Consider the following 23,063-nt stretch of genomic DNA (forward strand, 5'->3'; position numbering starts at 1 on the left):
GTCATAGTGTCATACTAGTTGTTACGAGTATACTACTATCTCTTTATCAACCAGTGTACAGTGCGGTAGTTCACGGCTGTGGCTACCTCTGTGTCGGCAGTCGGCAGGCAGTCCGTCCATCCATAATTGTATTATTATTATAATATATACCACCTAACCGTGGTTTTTTTTTCATTCTTTATACCGTCGTCATAGTGTCATACTAGTTGTTACGAGTATACTACTATCTCTTTATCAACCAGTGTACAGTGCGGTAGTTCACGGCTGTGGCTACCTCTGTGTCGGAACTCGGCAGGCAGTCCGTCCATCCATAATTGTATTATATACCACCTAACCGTGGTTTTTTTATACCACCTAACCGTGGCAGTCCGTCCATAATTGTATACTAGTATCCAATCCATCCATCTCCATTGTTTACCTGAGGTGCCTTTTAGTTCTGCCTATAAAATATGGAGAACAAAAAAGTTGAGGTTCCAAAATTAGGGAAAGATCAAGATCCACTTCCACCTCGTGCTGAAGCTGCTGCCACTAGTCATGGCCGAGACGATGAAATGCCAGCAACGTCGTCTGCCAAGGCCGATGCCCAATGTCATAGTACAGAGCATGTCAAATCCAAAACACCAAATATCAGAAAAAAAAGGACTCCAAAACCTAAAATAAAATTGTCGGAGGAGAAGCGTAAACTTGCCAATATGCCATTTACCACACGGAGTGGCAAGGAACGGCTGAGGCCCTGGCCTATGTTCATGGCTAGTGGTTCAGCTTCACATGAGGATGGAAGCACTCAGCCTCTCGCTAGAAAAATGAAAAGACTCAAGCTGGCAAAAGCAGCACAGCAAAGAACTGTGCATTCTTCGAAATCCCAAATCCGAATTCCGAGCCCACCCGCTGGCGGTGATGCAGGGCAGTCTGGAGCGACTGCTGATGCTGACATCTGGTCCGGACTGAAGGACCTGACAACCATTACGGACATGTCGTCTACTGTCACTGCATATGATTCTCTCACCATTGATAGAATGGTGGAGGATTATATGAGTGACCGCATCCAAGTAGGCACGTCACACAGTCCGTACTTATACTGGCAGGAAAAAGAGGCAATTTGGAGGCCCTTGCACAAACTGGCTTTATTCTACCTAAGTTGCCCTCCCACAAGTGTGTACTCCGAAAGAGTGTTTAGTGCCGCCGCTCACCTTGTCAGCAATCGGCGTACGAGGTTACATCCAGAAAATGTGGAGAAGATGATGTTCATTAAAATGAATTATAATCAATTCCTCCGCGGAGACATTGACCAGCAGCAATTGCCTCCACAAAGTACACAGGGAGCTGACATGGTGGATTCCAGTGGGGACGAATTGATAATCTGTGAGGAGGGGGATGTACACGGTGATATATCGGAGGATGATGATGAGGTGGACATCTTGCCTCTGTAGAGCCAGTTTGTGCAAGGAGAGATTAATTGCTTCTTTTTTGGTGGGGGTCCAAACCAACCCGTCATTTCAGTCACAGTCGTGTGGCAGACCCTGTCACTGAAATGATGGGTTGGTTAAAGTGTGCATGTCCTGTTTTGTTTATACAACATAAGGGTGGGTGGGAAGGGCCCAAGGACAATTCCATCTTGCACCTCTTTTTTCTTTTATTTTTCTTTGCGTCATGTGCTGTTTGGGGAGGGTTTTTTGGAAGGGACATCCTGCGTGACACTGCAGTGCCACTCCTAGATGGGCCCGGTGTTTGTGTCGGCCACTAGGGTCGCTTATCTTTCTCACACAGTCAGCTACCTCATTGCGCCTCTTTTTTTCTTTGCGTCATGTGCTGTTTGGGGAGGGTTTTTTGGAAGGGACATCCTGCGTGACACTGCAGTGCCACTCCTAGATGGGCCCGGTGTTTGTGTCGGCCACTAGGGTCGCTTATCTTTCTCACACAGTCAGCTACCTCATTGCGCCTCTTTTTTTCTTTGCGTCATGTGCTGTTTGGGGAGGGTTTTTTGGAAGGGACATCCTGCGTGACACTGCAGTGCCACTCCTAGATGGGCCAGGTGTTTGTGTCGGCCACTAGGGTCGCTAATCTTACTCACACAGCTACCTCATTGCGCCTCTTTTTTTCTTTGCGTCATGTGCTGTTTGGGGAGGGTTTTTTGGAAGGGACATCCTGCGTGACACTGCAGTGCCACTCCTAGATGGGCCCGGTGTTTGTGTCGGCCACTAGGGTCGCTTATCTTTCTCACACAGTCAGCTACCTCATTGCGCCTCTTTTTTTCTTTGCGTCATGTGCTGTTTGGGGAGGGTTTTTTGGAAGGGACATCCTGCGTGACACTGCAGTGCCACTCCTAGATGGGCCCGGTGTTTGTGTCGGCCACTAGGGTCGCTAATCTTACTCACACAGCTACCTCATTGCGCCTCTTTTTTTCTTTGCGTCATGTGCTGTTTGGGGAGGGTTTTTTGGAAGGGACATCCTGCGTGACACTGCAGTGCCACTCCTAGATGGGCCCGGTGTTTGTGTCGGCCACTAGGGTCGCTTATCTTTCTCACACAGTCAGCTACCTCATTGCGCCTCTTTTTTTCTTTGCGTCATGTGCTGTTTGGGGAGGGCTTTTTGGAAGGGACATCCTGCGTGACACTGCAGTGCCACTCCTAGATGGGCCCGGTGTTTGTGTCGGCCACTAGGGTCGCTGAGCTTAGTCATCCAGCGACCTCGGTGCAAATTTTAGGACTAAAAATAATATTGTGAGGTGTAAGGTGTTCAGAATAGACTGAAAATGAGTGTTAATTATGGTTATTGAGGTTAATAATACTATGGGATCAAAATGACCCCCAAATTCAATGTTTTAAGATGTTTTTTAGGGTTTTTTGAAAAAACCACCCGAATCCAAAACACACCCGAATCCGACAAAAAAAATTCGGTGAGGTTTTGCCAAAACGCGGTCGAACCCAAAACACGGCCGCGGAACCGAACCCAAAACCAAAACACAAAACCCGAAAAATTTCAGGCGCTCATCTCTAGTTAGCACCTGCCAAAAGTGGTCCAAGGAAGGACAACCTCGGAACAAGCGACCATGTCATGGGTACCCAAGGCTCTCTGAAGTCTGCCCCATCTGGTCCTCCTATCACACAGCAGAGATACTGAAGCACAAATTGCTGAAACAGTTAATGCTATCTCTGATTGACAGCTGCGTATGGCCTTTGTAGCCGCAAACCGGTCAGAGTGCCCATGCTGACCCCTCTCCATAACCAAAAAGCACCTACAATGGTCACGTGAAAAATAGAACTGGACCATGGAGCAATGAAAGTTTGATGCTTCATTCACCAAACCAAGATGGCCACCTGTACTATTACTGCACATGTGCGGCACCAACTTGTTACTGTGTATGAGTGACACTTAGCTCCTGACACCCACGACCCCATTACCTGCAATGTCGCTGTTCCAACACCGCTACCCCCTCCCAGATACAGTCACTGGCTGGTGATCTGCTTGGACTCCATTCTGCTACAAGCTCCACTACATGCTCATCTTCTACCAGTGTCACAGTGAGTGTAACAGTGAGTACAGCTGTACTACCACTTGCACAATAAACCACACTGCCTGGTTAAGCCACACTGGACTTGTACGTCAAATAAGTCTCCACTGGTGTGTACATACATTACAACAAGAAGAGGTGGCCTGGTCCGATGAATCCCATTTTCTTTTACATCATGTGGATGACCAGATGTGCGTGGGTCATTTACCTGGGGAAGAGATGCCACCAGGATGCACTAAGGGAAGAAGGCAAGCCGGAGGAGGCAGTGTGATGCTCTAGACAATGTTCTGATCGGAAACATTGGGTCCTGTAATTCATTGAAAGAGAGGGTTAGATTCTGCACAGAACCTGTGGAATAGGATAACACTGTATATCCTAATATGTGATTTTTATACAACCAACATAGATCAATCGGCCCCTATACTACGGGTAATGCCGTACGTTGCTGGTGCTCCCAAGAGTCAATATACTAATAAACATGTTATTTCAATCATTTTTAATTATATATAAGAGTGCCCCTCCTTTCTCTTTGTAGGTTGATTTCCTGTCATTCATGTATGTTACTTTAACATGTACCATTTGCCTAAATCTTACTGATGACCAACTACACCCCTTCATGGCAATATTCCCTGATGACAGTATTCCCTGATGGCAGTATTTCCTGATGGCAGTATTCCCTGATGGCAGTATTACCTGATGGCAATATTCCCTGATGGCAGTATTCCCTGATGGCAGTATTCCCTGATGGCAGTATTTCCCGATGGCAGTATTCCCTGATGACAGTAATCCCTGATGGCAGTATTACCTGATGGCAATATTCCCTGATTGCAGTTTTCTCTGATGACAGTATTCCCTAATGACAGCATTCCCTGATGACAGTATTTCCTGATGGCAGTATTTCCTGATGGCAGTATTCCCTGATGGCAGTATTTCCTGATGGCAGTATTCCCTGATGGCAGTATTTCCTGATGGCAGTATTCCCTGATGGCAATATTCCCTGATTGCAGTTTTCTCTGATGACAGTATTCCCTAATGACAGCATTCCCTGATGACAGTATTCCCTGATGGCAGTATTCCCTGATGGCAGTATTTCCTGATGGCAGTATTCCCTGATGGCAGTATTCCCTGATGGCAATATTCCCTGATGGCAGTATTCCCTGATGGCAGTATTCCCTGATGACAGTATTCCCTAATGGCAGTATTCCCTGATGGCAGTATTCCCTGATGGCAGTATTTCCTGATGACAGTATTCCCTGATTGCAGTTTTCTCTGATGACAGTATTCCCTAATGACAGCATTCCCTGATGACAGTATTTCCTGATGGCAGTATTTCCTGATGGCAGTATTCCCTGATGACAGTGTTTCCTGATGACAGTATTCAATGATGGCAGTATTCCCTGAGAATTCCGTGATGGCGGTATTACCTGATGACAGTATTCCCTGATTGCTGTATTGCTTGATGGCAGTATTCCCTGATGGCAGTGTTCCCTGAGTATTCCCTGATGGCAGTACTACGGGTAAAGCCGTACGTTTGCTGGTGCTCCCAAGAGTCAATATACTAATAAACATGTTATTTCAATCATTTTTAATTATATATAAGAGTGCCCCTCCTTTCTCTTTGTAGGTTGATTTCCTGTCTTTCATGTATGTTACTTTAACATGTACCATTTGCCTAAACCTTACTGATGACCAACTACACCCCTTCATGGCAATATTCTCTGATGACAGTATTCCCTGATGGCAGTATTCCCTGATGGCAGTATTACCTGATGGCAGTATTCCCTGATGGCAGTATTACCTGATGGCAGTATTCCCTGATGGCAGTATTACCTGATGGCAATATTCCCTGATGGCAGTATTTCCTGATGGCAGTATTCCCTGATGGCAGTATTCCCTGATGGCAGTATTCCCTGATGGCAGTATTCCCTGATGGCAGTATTTCCTGATGGCAGTATTTCCTGATGGCAGTATTCCCTGATGGCAGTATTCCCTGATGGCAGTATTCCCTGATGGCAGTATTCCCTGATGGCAGTATTACTTGATGGCAATATTTCCTGATGGCAAAATTCCCTGATGGCAGTATTCCCTGATGAGAGTATTCCCTAATGGCAGTATTCCCTGATGGCAGTCTTCCCTGATGGCAGTATTCCCTGATGGCAGTATTTCCTGATGACAGTATTCCCTAATGGCAGTATTCACTGATGGCAGTATTTCCTGATGGCAGTATTCCCTGATTGCAGTTTTCTCTGATGACAGTATTCCCTAATGACAGCATTCCCTGATGACAGCATTCCCTGATGACAGTATTTCCTGATGGTAGTATTTCCTGATGGCAGTATTCCCTGATAACAGTGTTTCCTGATGACAGTATTCAATGATGGCAGTATTCCCTGAGAATTCCGTGATGGCGGTATTACCTGATGACAGTATTCCCTGATTGCTGTATTCCCTGATGGCAGTGTTCCCTGAGTATTCCCTGATGGCAGTACTACGGGTAATGCCGTACGTTTGCTGGTGCTCCCAAGAGTCAATATACTAATAAACATTTTATTTCAATAATTTTTAATTATATGTAAGAGTGCCCCTCCTTTCTCTTTGTAGGTTGCATTCCTGTCATTCATGTATGTTACTTTGACACGTACCATTTGCCTAAATCTTACTGATGACCAACTAGACCTCTTCTTGGAAATATTCCCTGATGACAGTATTCCCTGATGGCAGTATTCCCTGATGGCAGTATTCCCTGATGGCAGTATTACTTGATGGCAGTATTCCCTGGGCAGTATTCCCTGATGACAGTATTACTTGATGGCAATATTCCCTGATGGCAGTATTCCCTGATGGCAGTATTCCCTGATGGCAATATTTTCTGATGACAGAATTCCCTGATGGCAGTATTCCCAGATGACAGTATTCCCTAATGGCAGTATTTACTGATGACAGTATTCCTTGATGGCAGTCTTCCCTAATGGCAGTATTCCCTGATGGCAGTATTCCCTGATGGCAGTATTCCCTGATGACAGTATTACTTGAAGGCAATATTCCCTGATGGCAGTATTCCCTGATGGCAGTATTTCCTGATGGCAGTATTCCCTGATGACAGTGTTCCCTGATGGCAGTGTTCCCTGATGGCAGTGTTCCCTGATGGCAGTGTTCCCTGATGGCAGTGTTCCCTGATGGCAGTGTTCCCTGATGGCAGTGTTCCCTGATGGCAGTGTTCCCTGATGGCAGTATTCCCTGATGGCAGTATTTCCTGATGACAGTATTCCCTGATGGCAGTATTCCCTGATAGCAGTATTCCATGATGACAGTATTCCCTAATGGCAGTATTCACTGATAGCAGTATTTCTTGATGGCAGTATTCCCTGATTGCAGTATTCTCTGATGACAGTATTCCCTGATGACAGCATTCCCTGATGACAGCATTCCCTGATGACAGCATTCCCTGATGGCAGCATTCCCTGATGGCAGTATTCCCTGATGGCAGTGTTCCCTGATGACAGTGTTCCCTGATGACAGTGTTCCCTGATGACAGTGTTCCCTGATGACAGTGTTCCCTGATGACAGTATTGTCAGGCCCGGGTGTTTTTGTGAATCCGTTAACCCGGAACCAACCACAGGTGTAGGTGCTGGGCTATGAAGAAAGCAGGGAGGACGAAGAAAGTTCCGATTCATATATTTATTCAAAATAATAATTCAGTAAAGGGTTAACTGACAAGTTGTTAATCATCATATTATACTGAAGTATTGCAGGAATAATATGCAAGAGAAAACTCAAAAATAAATAAAAGAAATGTTCATGGAAACATATGCAAAACAAGCTGATGAATAAATGTTGGATTGTCCAAATATAAACAAGCTTTGATGCAGAACTGCAGAATGTGATTAACTGGATAATGCAGACATGAAGAGATAACTGTAAGGATTTGCAATGGAGTTTTGAGAGTTAACTGAGAGACTGTGAAGAATTATCCTTGTTATGACAACATAGCAAATATAAACAAACTTTGATGCTGAACTGTAGAATGTTATTAACTGGATAATGCAGACATGAAGAGATAACTGTAAGGATTTGCAATGGAGTTTTGAGAGTTAACTGAGAGACTGTGAAGAATTATCCTTGTTATGACAACATAGCAAATATAAACAAACTTTGATGCTGAACTGTAGAATGTTATTAACTGGATAATGCAGACATGAAGAGATAACTGTAAGAATTAGCAATGGAGCTTTGAGAGTTAACTGAGAGACTGTGATGAATTATCCTTGTAAAGACAACATAGCAAAAAGTACTGAATTGGGTTACTTGCGGGTTCCGGAGATCACTGTGAAACTGTAGTAGAAGACAAGGTGATGAATGGGTTAAATGCAGAGTTGAACAAACGAACAGCTGAGAGAAATGAGATCCTGCAGACTTTGTAGGATAGGCAGACTGACAAGGTAACCTCATGCAGGACACTGGGAATCCAAGTATTTCCAATAGGTGTGCAATTGACTGATAGCACAATGGAGAGCCGGTAGATCTTTGGCAGTGAAGGCTGCAAACGGACCTCTGGGAACGGAGGCGATATCTGGACCACGGGAATCACACAGGAATGCACGGAGAGAGTTCAGAGCTAGAGCACAGCTTTGATACAACAAAGCACTGGCCCAGAGTAACATAATCCCAGCCTACTTAAAGGCAGCACAAGCACGGGATTGGCTTACACCTGCCCACAGGTGTTTTCACAAGTGCTCTGTATTAGCTATTTGGTCTCCAACATGGCCACCTCCTATACAGCAGACACACCGCAGTGCCTTAGGCCATTTGGTCCCCGCACTCACAGTTCCCAGACTCTGCATCACCTGTGCCATTGATCACGCCGTGTCCCCACACGGGCGCACAGCACCGCAAGCAACCGCATTGGCAATGGATGAACCCCAGAACCCGCAGAGGTGAGAGACCGGTTCGTGACAGTACCCCCTCTTCTACGGGTGGTCTCCGAACACCTTTGAACCTTGTCAGGATTTTTGGAGAAGTATTTCTGTACCAGTCTTGGAGCATGAACATCTTCAGAGAAAACCCAGGATCTCTCCTCCGGACCGTAACCCTTCCAGTCGACCAGAAACTGTAAACGACCATATCGGGAACGTGAGTCCACAATCTCTTTAACTTCAAATTCCTCATTCTGCAAAGAGTGAACTTTAGGAGATTTGGACTGGGTAGTACGGAACTTATTGAGAATCAAAGGCTTCAGTAAAGATGTATGAAAGGCGTTAGGAATTCTCAAAGACGGTGGCAATTTGACTTTGTATGACACAAGGTTGAGTACCTTTACAATGGGAAATGGACCAATAAACCTGAGAGCAAATTTCTTAGAAGGAACTTTGAACTTGAGATTGCGCGTAGAAATCCAAACTTGGTCTCCCACTTAGTAATTCGGTACAGCTTTACGTTTTCTATCTGCAAAAGATTTATAACGAGTGGAAGTTTTGACCAAGGACTTACGTACACAACTCCAGATGCTAGATAGACGTTGAAGCTCTTGATCTGCTGCTGGAACCTCTAGGGCTGGCAAAGGATGAAACTCTGGTGGAGAACTTCTTGGACTCTTATGTTGGGCACATTTAGGACATGCTGCTATAAACTCTTGGACATCGGCTTTGAGACGTGGCCACCAATAAGACTGTTGAATAAATTCGAGAGTCTTTAGAACACCATGATGACGCATGAAGGAAGAGGAGTGAGCCCAGGTAAGCAGCCGTTTTCGGAGACTTGTGGCAACAAAGGTCTTGCCAGGCGGAGGAACTGGAGAGGTTCGAGTCATTAAAAAGGACGTAGGATTCACAATGGCTTGATTCGTGGTAGCATCATTTAATTCAGAAGAAGCAAAGGGCCGGGAAAGGGCATCTGCCTTTTTGTTCTGAGACCCTGGACGATAGGTGAGTTTGAAATCAAATCGTGAGAAGAAAAGCGCCCATCGAGCTTGTCGTGGATTCAAACACTGAGCTGACTGCAGATATAGAAGATTCTTATGATCAGTATAAACTGTAATGCGATGTTGAGCTCCTTCTAGAAGGTATCTCCACTCCTCAAATGCCAACTTGATGGCAAGTAACTCTTGGTCACCGATTGCATAATTACGTTCTGCCGGGAGGAACTTACGGGAGAAATATCCGCAGGGATGGACCTTTTCATCTTCAAAGACTTGTGACAACACAGCTCCTACTGCTTCTGTAGATGCATGCACCTCTAATAGAAAGGGACGATTCAACTCAGGCTGTCGAAGAATGGGGGCTGACACAAAGGCTTGCTTTAAATCAGAGAAGGCTTTGATTGCTTCAGAAGACCAGTTCGTAGGATTTGCTCCCTTGCGAGTTAGGGCTGTGATAGGAGCAGCTAACGTAGAATAATTCTTAATGAATCTCCTATAGAAATTAGCAAAGCCAAGAAATCGCTGAATCCCCTTGAGAGTTGTAGGGGTGGACCAATCCCGGATAGCTCGCGTCTCTGGGATGGATAGCGGATGAATTTGTCCCCTAGGAGGGGTCTTGCCCGGAACCAGGACGACTGGGCAGTCCCATTCACTATGAGGAGGTAGAGAGTCTGCTGCTTGCTTACTGGAAACATCCGCAAGGGATTGATACACCGGAGGTAGATCGGAAAGGCTAATTGACCGAAGAGGTACAATTGCAGCTACACAGTCCTTGGTACAAGATTTACCCCATGAAAGGACTTCCATGGTTTGCCAATTGAGTTGAGGATTATGTTTCTGCAGCCAAGGTAAACCAAGTATCACATCTTGAGAGGCTTTGGGAATCACGTAGAAAGAGAGGTATTCGGAATGGAGCTCACCAACTTTCATCTTGAGACATACGGTTCGATGAGTAATTATACCATCTGGAATTCGACTTCCATCCACTGCTGTAACGGCAACTGCTGCTTCCAGAGGCATGGTTCGAACTTTAGACCGCATGACAAAGGCTGAGGAGATGAAGTTCTCGGCTGCCCCGGAATCTAGGAGAGCTGAAACTTTCACTGTAGAACTTGGAACTTCTAATTGAATAGACAAGGTCGGCTCTTTCCCAGAACGTGATTCTAGAGTAACTCCTAGCTTAACCTCTCTTGAATAAGCTAGGAGGCGAGAGTTTCCCGGTCGGAGTTTGCAGAATTTAACTAAATGTTCGGAGGACCCACAGTACATGCAGAGGTTACCCTGTCGACGACGAAGTCGTTCCTCCTCTGTGAGGCGAGAGCGCCCAATCTGCATAGGTTCTTCAGTCATTACTGGAGACTGTGATGAAGAATCTTGTCGAGGTCTAGGATGATCACGTGCAGTGCCAGATTAAGATCCACATGGGCCTGGAGCTGAAATTTATAAAAGGCCTATTTTAGCCGCCGCAGGGGATGCGAAAACGCAGAGGGAGTGTGACTAGTAACGTGGGGGGTGTGGTTGATGTGAGGGTGTGGTCTGCACAGGGGATGTGTGACTAGCGCCTACATTGAAGAACCTCAACATCCCTCCCTTTTTCGCTTATATCAATAGTGTAATGTCAGAATCTACAAATGAACAAAGGGAAACATCTCTTGTTAACATGACCATAATATGAATAATGGTGCTTAGTGATGACGTAAGTATGAAATCTCTCAACGAAAGGGGTTACAGGTCGCTTAGTGATGTCATGAATGTGAAATCTTTCTATATGTAAAAAAAATAAAAAGACTTTACCTTTTTCATAATAGCTATACTGAAAAGGTATATCAGGAGTGGTGGATAGAGGGGGTGGGGTTGAAGAGAGAGTGTCGCCTGGACAGGGCAGAACAGGGGGAAGACCTAGGTGACCCAGCATATAGTAGTATGTGTGTGTATATAACACACACAGATACATACACAGACATAGGTGGTCATTCGGAGTTGATCGCTCGCTGCCGATTTTCGCAGCATAGCGATCAGGCTAAAATCCGGCTTTTCTGTGCATGCGTATGAGCCGCAGGGCGCATGCGCTAAGTACTTTCACGCAAAACTATGCAATTTTACACAGGGCCGAGCGACGTTTTTCAGTCGCACTGCTGATCGGTGAGTGATTGACAGGAAAGGGGCGTTTCTGGGAGGTAACTGAGCGTTTTCCGCGAGTGTGCTAAAAAACGCAGGCGTGCCTGGGGAAACGGGGGAGTGGCTGGCCGAACGCAGGGCGTGTTTGTGACGTCAAACCAGGAACTAAACAGTCTGCAGTGATAGCAATCTAGGAGTAGGTCTGGAGTTACTCAGAAACTGCAGGGAAAATAAGAATTTACTTACCGATAATTCTATTTCTCATAGTCCGTAGTGGATGCTGGGGACTCCGTCAGGACCATGGGGAATAGCGGGCTCCGCAGGAGACAGGGCACATCTAAAAAAGCTTTTAGGTCACATGGTGCGTACTGGCTCCTCCCCCTATGACCCTCCTCCAAGCCTCAGTTAGGTACTGTGCCCGGACGAGCGTACACAATAAGGAAGGATCTTGAATCCCGGGTAAGACTCATACCAGCCACACCAATCACACCATACAACTTGTGATCTGAACCCAGTTAACAGTATGATAACAAAACGAAGTAGCCTCTAAAAAGATGGCTCACAACAATAATAACCCGATTTTTGTAACAATAACTATGTACAAGTATTGCAGACAATCCGCACTTGGGATGGGCGCCCAGCATCCACTACGGACTATGAGAAATAGAATTATCGGTAAGTAAATTCTTATTTTCTCTAACGTCCTAGTGGATGCTGGGGACTCCGTCAGGACCATGGGGATTATACCAAAGCTCCCAAACGGGCGGGAGAGTGCGGATGACTCTGCAGCACCGAATGAGAAAACTCCAGGTCCTCTGTAGCCAGAGTATCAAATTTGTAAAATTTTACAAACGTGTTCTCCCCTGACCACGTAGCTGCTCGGCAAAGTTGTAATGCCGAGACTCCTCGGGCAGCCGCCCAAGATGAGCCCACCTTCCTTGTGGAGTGGGCCTTTACAGATTTAGGCTGTGGCACGCCTGCCAAAGAATGTGCAAGTTGGATTGTGCTACAGATCCAACGTGCAATCGTCTGTTTAGACGCAGGAGCACCCATCTTGTTGGGTGCATACAATGTAAACAACGAGTCAGTTTTTCTGACTCCAGCTGTCCTTGAAATATATATTTTTAATGCTCTGACAACGTCCAGTAACTTGGAGTCCTCCAAGTCGCTAGTAGCCGCAGGCACCACAATAGGCTGGTTTAAGTGAAATGCCGAAACCACCTTAGGGAGAAATTGAGGACGCGTCCTCAATTCTGCCCTGTCCGAATGGAATATCAGATATGGGCTCTTGTATGACAAAGCTGCCAACTCTGAAACTCTCCTGGCAGAAGCCAGGGCCAACAGCATGGTTACCTTCCATGTAAGGTATTTTAATTCTACCGATTTTAACGGCTCAAACCAATGAGATTTGAGAAAATTTAGAACCACGTTCAAATCCCACGGTGCCACTGGAGGCACTATTGGGGGTTGTATATGTAGTACACCTTTGACAAAAGTTTGTACTTCAGGCACTGACGCCAATTCCTTCTGGAAGAAAATTGATAAGGCCGAAATTTGAACTTTAATAGACCCCAATTTTAGGCCCATAGACAATCCTGCTTGCAGGAAATGTAAGAATCGACCCAATTGAAATTCTTCCGTTGGAGCCTTCTTGGCCTCACACCACGCAACATATTTTCGCCAAATGCGGTGATAATGTTGTACAGTCACTTCCTTCCTAGCCTTAATCAAGGTAGGAATAACTTCCTCTGGAATGCCCTTTTCTTTTAGAATCCGGCGTTCAACCGCCATGCCGTCAAACGCAGACGCGGTAAGTCTTGGAACATACAAGGTCCCTGCTGAAGCAGATCCCTTCTCAGAGGTAGAGGCCACGGATCCTCCGTGAGCATCTCTTGAAGTTCCGGATACCAAGTTCTCCTTGGCCAGTCCGGAGCCACCAGTATCGTTCTTACTCCTCTTTTCCGTATAATTCTCAGCACCTTTGGTATGAGACGCAGAGGAGGGAACACATACACTGATTGGTACACCCACGGTGTTACCAGAGCGTCCACAGCTATTGCCTGAGGGTCTCTTGATCTGGCGCAATACCTGTCCAATTTTTTGTTGAGGCGAGACGCCATCATGTCTACCTTTGGTTTTTCCCAACGGTTCACAATCATGTGGAAAACTTCTGGATGAAGTCCCCACTCTCCCGGGTGAAGGTCGTGTCTGCTGAGGAAATCTGCTTCCCAGTTGTCCACTCCCGGGATGAACACTGCTGACAGTGCTATGACATGATTCTCCGCCCAGCGCAGAATCCTTGCCGCTTCTGCCATTGCACTCCTGCTTCTCGTGCCGCCTTGTCGGTTTACGTGGGCGACTGCCGTGATGTTGTCGGACTGGATCAACACCGGCTGACCCTGAAGCAGCGGTTTTGCCAGACTTAGAGCATTGTAGATCGCTCTTAGCTCCAGTATATTTATGTGAAGAGACGTCTCCAGGCTTGACCACACGCCCTGGAAATTTCTTCCCTTTGTGACTGCTCCCCAACCTCGTAGGCTGGCATCCGTAGTCACCAGGACCCAGTCCTGTATGCCGAATCTGCGGCCCACTAATAGCTGGGCAGTCTGCAGCCACCACAGGAGAGACAACCTTGTTCTTGGTGACAGTGCTATCCGCTGATGCATGTGCAGATGCGATCCGGACCATTTGTCCAGCAGATCCCACTGAAATGTCCGTGCATGGAATCTGCCGAATGGAATCGCTTCGTACGAAGCCACCATCTTTCCCAGGACTCTTGTGCATTGATGTACTGACACCGTTCCTGGTTTTAGGAGGTTCCTGACAAGTTCGGATAACTCCCTTGCTTTTTCCTCCGGGAGAAACACCTTTTTCTGAACCGTGTCCAGAATCATTCCCAGGAACAGCAGACGAGTTGTCGGGGTCAATTGAGATTTTGGAAGATTCAGAATCCACCCGTGTTGCTGGAGCACTACCTGGGTTAGTGCTACACCGACTTCCAGCTGTTCTCTGGACTTTGCCCTTATCATCAGGAGATCGTCCAAGTAAGGGATAATTAATACGCCTTTTCTTCGTAGAAGAACCATCATTTCGGTCATTACCTTGGTAAAGACCCGAGGGGCCGTAGACAAACCAAACGGCATCGTTTGAAACTGATAATGACAGTCTTGTATCACGAACCTGAGATACCCTTGGTGTGAGGGGTAAATTGGGACATGCAGATAAGCATCCTTTATGTCCAGGGACACCATGAAGTCCCCGTCTTCCAGATTCGCTATCACTGCTCTGAGTGACTCCATTTTGAACTTGAATTTCTGTATGTACAGGTTCAAGGATTTCAGATTTAGAATAGGTCTTACCGAACCGTCCGGCTTCGGTACCACAAATAGTGTGGAATAATACCCCTTTCCCTGTTGTAGGAGGGGTACCTTGACTATCACCTGCTGAGAATACAGCTTGTGAATGGCTTCCAAAACCGACGTCCTTTCTGAGGGAGACGTTGGTAAAGCAGACTTTAGGAACCGGCGAGGGGGAAACCTTTCGAACTCCAGCATGTAACCCTGAGATATTATCTGCAGGACCCACGGGTCCACTTGTGAGTGAGCCCATTGATTGCTGAAAATCTTGAGTCGACCCACCACCGTTCCTGGGTCCGCTTGTAAAGCCCCAGCGTCATGCTGATGGCTTTGTAGAAGCCGGGGCGGGCTTCTGTTCCTGGGCAGGGGCTGCGTGCTGCCCTTTCTTACCCTTTCCTCTGCCTCTCGGCAGATAAGACTGTCCTTTTGGTCGCTTTTTATAGGAGCGAAAGGACTGCGGCTGAAAAGACGGTGTCTTTTTCTGTTGTGAAGGGGTCTGAGGTAAAAAGGTGGATTTGCCGGCAGTTGCCGTGGTCACCAGGTCCGAAAGACCGACCCCAAACAATTCCTCTCCTTTATATGGCAATACTTCCATATGCCTCTTGGAATCCGCATCACCTGACCACTGTCGCGTCCATAAACTTCTTCTAGCAGATATGGACATCGCGCTTACTCTTGATGCTAGAGTACAAACATCCCTCTGAGCATCTCGCATATAAAGAAAAGCATCCTTTAATTGCTCTAGAGTCAATAAAATACTGTCCCTATCCAGGGTCTCAAAATTTTCAGTCAGAGAATCCAACCACACTACCCCAGCACTGCACATCCAGGCTGAGGCTATTGCCGGTCGCAGTATAACACCCGTATGTGTGTATATACTCTTCAGTGTAGTTTCCAGCCTCCTATCTGCTGGATCCTTGAGGGCGGCCGTATCAGGAGACGGCAACGCCACTTGCTTTGATAAACGTGTGAGCGCCTTATCCACCTTAGGGGGTGATTCCCAGCGCGCCCTAACCTCTGGTGGGAAAGGGTATAATGCCAACAACTTCTTTGAAATTAGCATTTTTCTATCGGGGGTAACCCACGCTTCATCACACACATCATTCAATTCCTCTGATTCTGGGAAAAATACAGGTAGTTTTTTCACCCCCCACATAATACCCCTTTTTGAGGTACCAGTAGTATCAGAGAGCTGCAAAGCCTCCTTCATTGCCGTGATCATATAACGTGTGGCCCTATTGGAAAATACGTTTACTTCCTCACCGTCGACACTAGATTCATCTGTGTCGGTACCCGTGTCGACTGACTGAGGTAAGGGACGTTTTACAGCCCCTGACGGTGTCTGAGATGCCTGAACCGGTACTAACTGGTTTGCCGGGCGTCTCATTTCGTCAACTGACTTTTGTAATGTGCTGACATTATCACGTAATTCCATAACCAAAGCCATCCATTCCGGTGTCGACTCCCTAGGGGGTGACATTACCATCATCGGCAATTGCTCTGCCTCCACACCAACTTCGTCCTCATACATGTCGACACACACGTACCGACACACACAGCAGCCACACAGTGAATGCTCTATTGAAGACAGGACCCTCCTAGCCCTTTGGGGAGACAGAGGGAGAGTTTGCCAGCACACACCAAAAGCGCTATACAGTATATAACAACCCTAGAAGGTGTTGTTTTTATATATGCGCTCTCAATATATATTTATATCGCCAATTTATGCCCCCCCTCTCTTTGTTACCCTGTTTCTGTAGTGCAGTGCAGGGGAGAGTCGTGGGAGCCTTCCTCACCAGCGGAGCCGTGCAGGAAAATGGCGCCGAGTGCTGAGGAGAATAAGCTCCGCCCCTTTTCCGGCGGGCTTTTCTCCCGGTTTTTCTAATAAACTGGCCTGGGTTAAATACATACATATAGCCTTAATGGCTATATGTGATGTATTTATTTGCCTCTGAGGTACTCTATATTGCTGCCCAGGGCGCCCCCAGCAGCGCCCTGCACCCTCCGTGACCGAGATCCGTGAGCCGTGTAGCAACAATGGCGCACAGCTGCAGTGCTGTGCGCTACCTCTATGAAGACTGAAGTCTTCTGCCGCCTGTTTCCGGACCTCCGTTCTGCCGTTCTTCAGAGTCTGTAAGGGGGATCGGCGGCGCGGCTCCGGGACGAACCCCAGGCTGACCTGTGTTCCGACTCCCTCTGGAGCTCAGTGTCCAGTAGCCTAAGACTTCAATCCTCCTGCAGGCAGGTGAGTTGCAAGTCTCTCCCCTAAGTCCCTCGTTGCAGTGCTCCTGTCGCCAGCAGGAGACACTGATTAGAAACCTAAAAAAAACTTTTCTAACTAGCTCTTTAAGAGAGCCACCTAGATTGCACCCTCTCGGACGGGCACAAAAACCTAACTGAGGCTTGGAGGAGGGTCATAGGGGGAGGAGCCAGTACGCACCATGTGACCTAAAAGCTTTTTTAGATGTGCCCTGTCTCCTGCGGAGCCCGCTATTCCCCATGGTCCTGACGGAGTCCCCAGCATCCACTAGGACGTTAGAGAAATATTTAATAGCAGAACTGCTAATCTTTCGTTCGCAATTCTGCTAAGTGAAGATACACTCCCAGAGGGCGGCGGCCTAGCGTGTGCATTGCTGCTAAAATCAGCTAGCGAGCGAACAACTCGTTATGAGGGCCCTAGATAGATAGATAGATAGATAGATAGATAGATAGATAGGAGATACAAACCCAAATTGCTCATCTCTAATACATAGCTAAGGTAAAATGTATTGGGGGTTCCTGGGCAGTGACTGGGGGATTCACCCTCTTATGGAGATGTTATAGGAATGTCACTGAAGTGGTAGCAGAATCAGATGATTAATTGCTAATATTGGAGGCCGTAGTCTGATAGAGGTCTGCACCTAGCATGGGGCAGGTGCAGGTTTTGAAAGATGCACCAAGAGGAATTACAATGTCTAAAGAAGCTGAAAGTGGACATGTCACAGCTTGCGTATTTACACGCATGGCTTTACACCAGGGAAGGGCTTGTACCAATATTAGCATAAAGTCGCACACGCTACAGCAGCAAAAGATGCACACACGGCCGTACCCGAGTCCAACTTGGAAGCGCTTTGGCTTTTATTGAGGGGGGTTGGCAATACACAAAAAAGGGCCCACAAACAGTATATAAAATACGACAGGCAGCACACTCTGTTTGCTCCCTTTTCCCCCCAAACAAACAGTATTTACTATACACAAGTATTTTCTATATCCAGCCCTTACATGTACTGTGGGGTAGTAAGATCCCGGCAGCCATCCGCTGCCATTGGCTTAAGGTGGATGCCTTTTCTCCTACTCCTTGCGCTGGTGATGCTATGGCTGTGCCGAACTCTCGCACAGATGACACCTGACGCCTCTGCAGCTGCTGACTTACTGCCAGCTACTGGGGGGTGGGGTGGAGACGTGGCAGAAACCTATTAGCAGTAGCGCAGAGCAGCATTTTAGGATAAGCTGCAGTGCGTCATGGGGTGATAGAGGCTGGCCACAGTCACAGCCAGGCAGTGATTACCTGTACGTAGAGCGCAACTCCCGAGACCCACTTGTTTTATAAAATCGAGTTCTCGATCCTAATTTCAGGGTAAAATACACTCTTAAATAAATACATCTATATGTATGAAAAGTTATTTAAAGCAATATGCACTCCTCCCACAGTCTCATCAGTGGGGTGCTACCTATAATGTCAGAAACGGGGGAGGTATTCATGTGACTGGCGGTCAGCAGACCGACGGTCACATGACCTCCACCAAAATCCCACCCCCCTCACTATCCCAATGGTCGGCATGCCGACCAACAGGTGCTTTTTCTACTCGTGGGTGTCCACGACACCCATAGAGTGGGAATAGAACCCGTGGCGACCACCGAGCCCGCAGCGCGGCGAGCCCGTAAAGGGGCTTGCTGCACTCGCCCCTCCCTACCGGGATCCCGGAGTCGGTATGCTGCCGGGATCCCGGCATCAGTATGCTGACCTGCGGGCAGGAGACCATCAGTCAGCCATACCACACAACACAAATGGTATAACCACGTTTTAACACCATGAGAAATCTCCAGTTATGAGAAAACAGCGGACTTTCATATTTATACCACTGAGCTGGTTGTCAATCTCAAGACACATTGGCATCCAACAGGAATATACAAACAAAAACATTGGTCTCAAAGGGTGAAATAAAACACGCTAGACCCCAAAAGGAGAGGGGGAAGGGGGGACTTAATGGCCTCAATAGGAAAACACATTGGCCCCGTACTCACTCCCACCGCGGCCTGTGCTCTATCACACTGACGCACTCCCTGTCCCCGCTGTCTGCCCTCTATCACACTGACACACTCCCCCCCCCCCCCCCCCCGCAGCCTACACTATCACACTGACACACTGCCTCCAACCGCGGCCTGTGCACTATCACACTGACACACTCCCTGCCCCTGCTGCCTGCGCTCTATTACACTCACACACTCCGCCCTTACCGTAGCCTGCACTATATCACACTCATACACTACCTGCCCCCGCTGCCTGCAATCTATCACACTGACACACTGCCTGAGCTCTATCACACTCACACACTCCCTCCCCCCGTGCCCTATCACACTGACACACTCCCTGCCTCCACTGCCCACACAGAGCGTCACACTGACACACTCCATCCCACCTCGGACCGCTCTCTATCACACTGACACACTCCCTCCCCCGCGCGGCCCGCGCTCTATCACACTGACACACTCCCTCCCACGCGGCCCGCTCTCTCACACTGACACACTCTCTGCCCCTGCTGCCTGTGCTCTATTACACTCACACACTCCGCCGTTAACGTGGCCTGCACTTTATCACACTCATACACTACCTGCCCCCCGCTGCCTGCACTCTATCACACTAACACACTGTCTGAGCTCTGTCACACTCACACACTCCCACCCCCTGTGCTCTATCACACTCACACAATCCCTCCCCTCGTGATCTATCACACTGACACACTCCCTCCCACCGCGGCCCACTTTCTATCACACTCCCTCCCACCGCGGCCCGCACTCCATCACACTGACACACTCCCTGCCTCCACTGCCCACACAGAGCGTCACACTGACACACTCCCTCCCACCGCGGCCCGCTTTCTATCACACTCCCTCCCACCATGGCCCGCTCTCCATCACACTGACACACTCCCTGCCTCCACTGCCCACACAGAGCGTCACACTGACACACTCCCTCCCACCGCGGACCGCTCTCTATCACACTGGCACACTCCCTCCCCCCCGCAGCCCGCGCTTTATCACACTGACACACTCCCTCCCACGCGGCCAGCTCTCTCACACTGACACACTCCCTGACCCTGCTGCCTGTGCTCTATTACACTCACACACTCCGCCCTTACCGTGGCCTGCACTATATCACACTCATACACTACGTGCCCCCCGCTGCCTGCACTCTATCACACTAACACACTGCCTGAGCTCTATCACACTCACACACTCCCTCCCCCCGTGCTCTATCACACTCACACACTCCCTGCCTCCACTGCCCACACAGAGCGCCACACTGACACACTCCCTCCCACCGCGGCCCGCTCTCTATCACACTGACACACTCCCTCCCACCGCGGCCTGCTCTCAATCACACTGACACACTCCCGCCCCCCCCCCCCACGGCCTGCGCTCTATCACACTGACACAATCCCACCCACCGTGGCCCACTCTCAATCACACTCCCTCCCCCCTGCGGCCTGCGCTCTATTACACTGACACACTCCCTGCCCACTATCTCACACACTGCCCCCTACCGCGGCCAGCACTCTATCACACTCATACACTCCCTCCCCCAGCAGCACGCTCTTTATCACACTCACACTCTTCTTGCCCCAGCGGCCAGCGCTCTATCACACTCAAACACTCCCTGCCACCATGCAGTGTCACACTCACATACTTTCTCACCCTTGCTCTATATTAAACTCTACCCCCTGCAGACGCTCACACTCACTCACAATCCCCTCTACTCACTCGGTCTTCGGTGCAGTCACTGTCTCACTGGCTGGGCCGGACATGGATGTGCAGCAGCTTCTCTCCCTCTCAACAGCAGCAGCAACAGCGGCAGCCATGTTAGCAGCAGGCAGCCTGGGTCCCGTGTAGCTCCGCCCCCTGGGTCCCGTGTAGCCCCGCCCCCTGCTGAGTTCCTGCATCAATGGATCCCCTGCCCAAGCGGCTTCCTACTAATATGTTGAGCGCTCGGTGAGAAATGGACCAATAGAGGTCCATCTGTACTATTTTTACGTCTACACTGCGGGCAGGAGGGAGCAGTGCTTCAGACTGTCACTGGCATGCTGCTGCTGTAGCAGGAAAAAATAATTCCTGGCTGCAGCAGCAAATCAGATGCTGTGGGCCTAGTTTGATGGGAGGGCCTGGAGCTGCAGCTCCACCCGCCCCATTGTTAATCCGGCCCTGATCACGTGGACTGGATCGCTCTGCCCTGGATTTCTCTAAACATCGCTCCCTGTGACGTAGGTCAAATTTGTTACAGAGAGAAATCAATTCATCCAGTTTAATTGGCACATCCCGGATAGTTAAATCATCCTTGATTCTCTCTGAAAGTCCATTCCAAAACGCGGCGATCAGGGCCTCCTCATTCCAGTTTAACTCTGAAGACAACGTGCGAAACTGAATAATATATTGACTGACAGGACGTAAACCTTGACGTAGACGGAGAATCTCCAAGGATGCTGAGGTGGTCCTGCCTGGTTCGTCAAAGATTCTCCGGAAGGAAGATACGAACTCTTTGTAATTAGAGAGGATAGGATCACCTCTCTCCCATAATGGTGATGCCCACTCCAGAGCCTGACCGGAGAGGAGGGCAATAATATATGCAACTTTAGAACGAGCTGATGGGAAACTGGAGGACAACAGTTCGAACTGGATCTCGCATTGATTCAGGAATCCTCTGCAAAGTTTTGGGGTTCCGTCAAACTTACTCGGAGAGGGTAACTGCAAGCGGGACGTAGGTAGCGTCACAGGAGAAGCTGTAGTGGTAACTGGGACATCCAGGGTTGGAATCTGGACTTGGAACGTTTTAATAGCCGTATGAAGAGTCTCTAAACGGTCTGCCATAGTTTGCATAAACTGCACTATTTGTGTCTGTATAGACTCCTGGTTTTCCAGACGGGAAAGGATATCTGACGTAGCACCGCCTCCTGCGAATTGGTCACTTGACGGATCCATGTGGCCAGTGCTTACTGTCAGGCCCGGGTGTTTTTGTGAATCCGTTAACCCGGAACCAACCACAGGTGTAGGTGCTGGGCTATGAAGAAAGCAGGGAGGACGAAGAAAGTTCCGATTCATATATTTATTCAAAATAATAATTCAGTAAAGGGTTAACTGACAAGTTGTTAATCATCATATTATACTGAAGTATTGCAGGAATAATATGCAAGAGAAAACTCAAAAATAAATAAAAGAAATGTTCATGGAAACATATGCAAAACAAGCTGATGAATAAATGTTGGATTGTCCAAATATAAACAAGCTTTGATGCAGAACTGCAGAATGTGATTAACTGGATAATGCAGACATGAAGAGATAACTGTAAGATTTGCAATGGAGTTTTGAGAGTTAACTGAGAGACTGTGAAGAATTATCCTTGTTATGACAACATAGCAAATATAAACAAACTTTGATGCTGAACTGTAGAATGTTATTAACTGGATAATGCAGACATGAAGAGATAACTGTAAGGATTTGCAATGGAGTTTTGAGAGTTAACTGAGAGACTGTGAAGAATTATCCTTGTTATGACAACATAGCAAATATAAACAAACTTTGATGCTGAACTGTAGAATGTTATTAACTGGATAATGCAGACATGAAGAGATAACTGTAAGAATTAGCAATGGAGCTTTGAGAGTTAACTGAGAGACTGTGATGAATTATCCTTGTAAAGACAACATAGCAAAAAGTACTGAATTGGGTTACTTGCGGGTTCCGGAGATCACTGTGAAACTGTAGTAGAAGACAAGGTGATGAATGGGTTAAATGCAGAGTTGAACAAACGAACAGCTGAGAGAAATGAGATCCTGCAGACTTTGTAGGATAGGCAGACTGACAAGGTAACCTCATGCAGGACACTGGGAATCCAAGTATTTCCAATAGGTG

At 47.8% G+C, this 23,063-nt stretch overlaps 1 protein-coding gene across 1 annotated transcript in view; it reads right to left on the minus strand.

Annotated features, from left to right (window-relative positions):
• The window catches only part of RAG1 (recombination activating 1), a 40,349-nt gene extending 19,293 nt beyond the window's left edge, over positions 1-21,056 (minus strand). Inside the window, exon 1 of the mRNA XM_063946284.1 lies at positions 20,922-21,056. The gene's annotated coding sequence lies outside the window, so the exon portion shown is untranslated. The remainder of the gene's footprint in view (positions 1-20,921) is intronic.
• Positions 21,057-23,063: the final 2,007 nt, after the last annotated feature.

The sequence above is a fragment of the Pseudophryne corroboree genome, chromosome 11, assembly GCF_028390025.1.
Source record: "Pseudophryne corroboree isolate aPseCor3 chromosome 11, aPseCor3.hap2, whole genome shotgun sequence".
In the NCBI taxonomy this organism is placed as follows: domain Eukaryota; kingdom Metazoa; phylum Chordata; class Amphibia; order Anura; family Myobatrachidae; genus Pseudophryne; species Pseudophryne corroboree.